Consider the following 5,499-nt stretch of genomic DNA (forward strand, 5'->3'; position numbering starts at 1 on the left):
TCTTAAGAATTAGATATTGTTAAAGAATGTCAAGGAATGAACACTTCAGTAACTAAAAAAGGAGAAAAATAATATAGTTTTCTGTTTGGAGGATACGATTTCTGCAAATAAAGTTTACACTGGTTATTTAGATAATGGTATTCCTAAATCATCCCTAATGATAAATCTAGTGTATTTTCACCTTTTGAATTGATGAAAAGCAACCTTACTTTTCAGGTAGGTTAATTTTCTGAGATTCTTTTCTTTCCTCTTCCTACAGAGTGAGGGATTTAACATTTGACAATATCATTCCAAGATCCTTTACATTAGTTTGTGTGTGTGTGGTACCACTGTGAGACATACAGGGATTTAGACATACTCTGTAGCCCCCTACAAATATTAAACCAGGTTCACTGTAAAGGCACATGTTAAGATCTTTCATGATCATGCATGAAAACATTTTTATTTTAACATTCTGAGACAGTATATAAAGCTTGGAATGATTCAACAACTAGCCCAGAGCCTCACAGTTAATTAGTAGGGAATTTAGAATCATATTCAGATTTGTCAGAGTCAAAAGCCCATGTTCTTTATGGAATATCACACAGATTCTGGAAGTTTCAGAATGCCAACTGTAATGGGGCAAAACCGCAGACACATGTCAGATTTAGCATTTATCACCAGAATGTTCAGCACAAAGCATCGATCCCACTGCATACTAGACCCTGCCACTAATCATTTTGCCTTTTTCTCATATGCAGCACATGACTCCAAAAACAAGGCTCATGTGGAAATGGAATTTACATTTTCAATTATGTATCTGTTCCTGGATGTATTAAAACAGATTCATCTTTAATACCATTCTAACCAAACCTGTTTATTACTGGTAACCAGTCAGAGTTTATCAAGAGGAAACAGGTAAGGGTTAAAAATAGAACCTTAGGATTTTGTCATCAATATTATGGCTCAAGAGCAATGAAATGTTGGAGATTCTGGGAAACAAAAGCTATCACACAGATAAATTAATAGTTTAGAGTTTCATAACAGAAGTGCTCTAGGAGAAAAAGCCATCCGTTCAAGTCATATATAAGCATACCTCTTTTTAAGTTTATTTATTTATTTTGAGAGAGAGAATGCACATACATGCATGTGGTGGGGGAAGGGGGAGACAGAGAGAGTGAGAGTGAGAGGAGAGACAATTCCAAGCAGGCTCTATGCTGTCAGTGCAGAGCCCAATGTGGGGCTTGAGCTCACGAATTGTGAGATTATGACTTGAGCTGAGATCCAGAATCAGATGCTTAACCGACCAAGCCACTGAGGCACCCACCAGCATACCTCCTTTTTATTGCATTTTGCTTCATTGCACTTTGCAGATACTGCATTTTTCTTTACAAAGTAAAGTTTTACGGCAACTCTGCAGTGAACAAGTCTACCAGCATCACTTTTCCAACAGGATTTGCTCACTTTGTGTCTCTTTGTCACATTTTGGTAATTATCACAATATTTCAAACTTTTTCATTATTATTATATTTGTTATGGTGATCTGTGGTCAGTGATCTTCAATGTTACTATTATAATTGTTTTGGAGCACTGAAAACCATGCCCTTTAAAATGGCAAACTTAACTGATAAACATTGTATGTGTTCTGACCGCAGATGTGGTAGAAACAGTAAACCAGAATTAGAAGTGGAGCCTGGAGATGGGACTGAATTGCTGCAATCTCATAATAAAACTTTAATGGCTGAGGAGTTGTTTCTTATGTATGAGCACAAAAGTGGTTCTTGAGATGGAATCTACTCCTGGTGAAGATGCTGTGGAGATTGTTGAAGTGACAACAATGGATTTAGAATATTCTGTAAACTGAGTTGGTAAAGAGGCAGCAGGCTTTGAGAGGGCTGACTCCAATTTTGAAAGAAGTTCTACTGTGGGTAAAATCCTATCAAACAGCATAGCATGCCACAGAGAAATCATTCATGAAAGGAAGAGTCAATTGATGCAGCAAATTCCACTGGTGTCTTTTCTAAGAAATTGCCACAGCCACCCCAGACTCCAGCAACCAACACCCTGATCAGTCAGCAGCCATCAACATCGAGGCACGACTCTCCATCAACACCAAGATTATGACATGATGAAAGCCCCAATGATGACTAGCACTCTTTTTATTATCCATGAATTATTTCTTTCTTTCAGAAAAGTCTGTGCCTTTATTGGCCAAATAGGCTACCTCAGAGGGACGAAGTTGGAGGAGTGGGTGGCTCCGATGCGGGGCTTACCATGCTTCACAAGCTTAGTGGTGAGGGAGAACTCACCCAAGTAGTGGCCAATCATCTCAGGCTTGATTTCCACCTGGTTGGAGGCCTTGCCATTGTAGACACCCACCATGTTGCCCGCCGTCTCAGGCACGATGATCATGTCCTGAAGGTGGGCCTTAACTACCTTGGGCTTCTCCATTAGGGAGGCCTCCTTCGTAGCCTTGTGTGGTTGCTTCAGCAGTGAGTGCTGCTTCCTCTGCACACTCCAATTCAGCCTCTGCTGCTGAAAGACACTGTGCAGCTGCGTCAACTGTTCATAGGACATGCTCAGCAGCTGGTGGAGGTCCAAGCTTCAACAGGTGAACTTCCTTCTTCTATTGCTCTACTTCTACCATCTTGTCAACTCTTCGGGAAGGACTATTTTTTAAGCAAAGATACATACATGGTTTCTAGGCATAATGCTATCGCACACTTAATTTTATTGCACAGCATAGTATAAACATAAATTTTATATGCACTGAAAAACCCAAAAATTCATCTCACCCACTTTAACACCATATTTGCATAACTGCAGTGGTCTCAAACCAAAACTGTATTATCTCTGAGGTATATGCCTGCGTTACAATAGAGCATGGAACAAATGGATACCCAATACTAGCAGAGAAAAATACCATAGAAGTTTGGTATGAAAGGGAAAAACTATAGAATATAAATCAGAGCAAATTTTTTTCTGCACTAGATCCCAAATCCAAAGACTTCACCTCAATGGGTACAAAAAACATAAGACGCAAGGCATTGACCGTATCACTGAAAGTGTGAGTAATACTCAAAACTGTTTTAAATTGCAGACAGATACTTGAACCAAATGCCACTGAATTGCTGAGAAAGTTATTTATTTTTCCATTCCTTCTAATAACATTAATAAAGAAGTCTGTGTTCCATGTTAACATGTCTTTAGCACTCTATTAACACTTGCTAATTACTCCTGCGTGGTAATATAAAGTTTCCTTTAAAGATACATTTATTTATGCTAAAAGGGAGTCAGTTTAAGGGAAAATAAGTAGAGACTTTATTCAGATATGACGAAAATCATGATAATGAAATATAATTACTGAACTTGCAAAACACTGAACATCTACAGAAAAATGAAGGCAAAATGCTAAAAAACCTGAATCCATTAGCAAAATTTAGGGATAAGTCTCTCTTTCAACACCTCTGAGATTTGTGGGATGAACTGATAGTGGAGTCAGACACGAGGGCCAGTTGAGGCAAAATACAATGGGTTTCATTTTATACAAAAACTGGATATCCTGGTCAATAGCAGGCCCTAGATTCAAAGATAAATGAGATTCCATTCTGACCAGCCCTCTCCTCAGCATCACAAAAATTTTCTGTAGCAAGAGACTTTCTCAGGTAGTTCTAACAACTATAGACAATTGTTTTTTACAACCACAGAGTGCCCTTCTAAGGCATGAAGCCACTCACAGAACTTCTAATCACTCATTTCATAGTTATGCCAGGCACTCACTTCTCTTTGGAATGTCTCCTCCATCTGAAATACTCTCATCAGTTTCTTCTGTCATTCCCAATTTTTTCTTCACCATCTTGACTCCTCATCACTGAAAACATTCTAATTTGTTCATATTTTTAAGCATTACAACCAGAAATGCAATTATTATTTTAGGTCTAGCAATATTGTTTTAAAGGATCAAAAAACAGATACAAACAATTGAACAGTATTATGGGAAAATTTCCCTACTTTTGTTTCAGCCTTGGATCATGCCAGCGTTGTGTGTTCCTTTGATGACTCTGAATGAACTTACTTTTTCTACAAGTGTGGAGACTGAATACAGCTTAAGTAATCATTTCTTTTGAGCTCATGAGTTACATACTTAGAAAATCAACAAAAAGACTACTCCTTTCCATAAGCACTCATCCTTTACTGCTGTTCTCTAAATTCCTCAGGTAATATAAATAAGGATTCAGAGGAAAGGGGCTATATAGATAGAATATTAGGTTGCAATATTGGTTATATGGCTTCCTATTTTTTCATGATTTTTTTTTTCTGAGAGAGAGAGAGACGCAGTGTGAGCAGGGCAGGGTCAGAGTTCGAGGGGCTCAAACTCGCAAACCATGAGATCATGACCTGAGCCGAAGTCAGAAGCCCAACTGACTGAGCCACCCAGGTGCTCCCAGTAGGGTCTTTAAGTAGAGACCCACTTACTTGAACTAAAGCCTAAAGGGCATTGGGGGAAAAAATCACTGTCGAATGCCTATCACCTAAAGCAGTGCCTGGAACATTGCAAATACCCCATACATATTTATTGAGCAAATGAAATCTATGGTAGTCTACTATTCGAATATAATTAGAATCAAACGTAGGAAACTCCAAATCTTCTAATTTTCTGCTAATCCCTAAACAATTAAGTGTGCTCTCTGGACCAGTAGTATGGCTTCTCTGAAGAAAAGTTTGTTAAAAATGCAGACTCTCAGGCCTGACCCCAAGGGCAGGGAATCAGCATCAGTGTTTTAACAAGATCCCCTGTGTTCAGCAACAAATTTGTGTCTGCAAATTAGACTGGAATAGGAATCGCCTAATTTTAGTCAGAGTTCATTGAGGCAGGATGACTTTGAATGTCCCCTTACCTACTTAAGAGACTTCTGTTACTTTCACTCTGCTCTTTAAGCATCCTCTCTAGGATAAAGATACTGCTCTCCAGAACAAGTGCCTACTTACAGCCCTTTATAAATACAGATACAGTTGGAAAAGGTGGAGAGTGGTCTTCCTGCTTGATTGGAAATTAGAGTTCTGCACTTTGTGAGGTTTAGTTTAAGAACTAATCTGCAGTCTTCTGCTCCTGGTAGTACTGAAGAGATATATCATGACAATTGTAAATATGCATCAACAGCTGAATTATCTGCCTCACCAGGAACACAGTGGCATACAAGTGAATGATTATAGGGAGTTGGTAAAGGAAAGAACTGGTGTAAAGGAACTTAGGAAGTTTTTTTTTTTAATAATTTGGAAACTTACAAAATCTCTCAAGCTGTATGAGCCCTTTTTTAAAAACAATCATGAGGGGCGCCTGGGTGGCTCAGTGGGTTAAGCGTCTGACTTCAGCTCATGATCCCATGGTTCATAGGTTCGAGCCCCGCGTCAGGCTCTGTGCTGACAGCTCAGAGCCTGGAGCCTTCTTCAGATACTGTGTCTCCTTCTCTCTCTGCCCCTCACCCGCTCACACTCTGTCTCTCTCTCTCTCAAAAAATA

At 39.1% G+C, this 5,499-nt stretch overlaps 1 pseudogene; it reads right to left on the reverse strand.

Moving 5' to 3' along the window:
• Positions 1 to 2,199: 2,199 nt before the first annotated feature.
• Positions 2,200 to 3,835, reverse strand: LOC144234529 (small ribosomal subunit protein uS19 pseudogene; annotated as a pseudogene).
• Between the last annotated feature and the right edge of the window lie 1,664 nt (positions 3,836 to 5,499).

The sequence above is a fragment of the Crocuta crocuta genome, unplaced genomic scaffold, assembly GCF_008692635.1.
Source record: "Crocuta crocuta isolate KB4526 unplaced genomic scaffold, BGI_CrCroc_1.0 scaffold688, whole genome shotgun sequence".
NCBI classification, from domain to species: domain Eukaryota; kingdom Metazoa; phylum Chordata; class Mammalia; order Carnivora; family Hyaenidae; genus Crocuta; species Crocuta crocuta.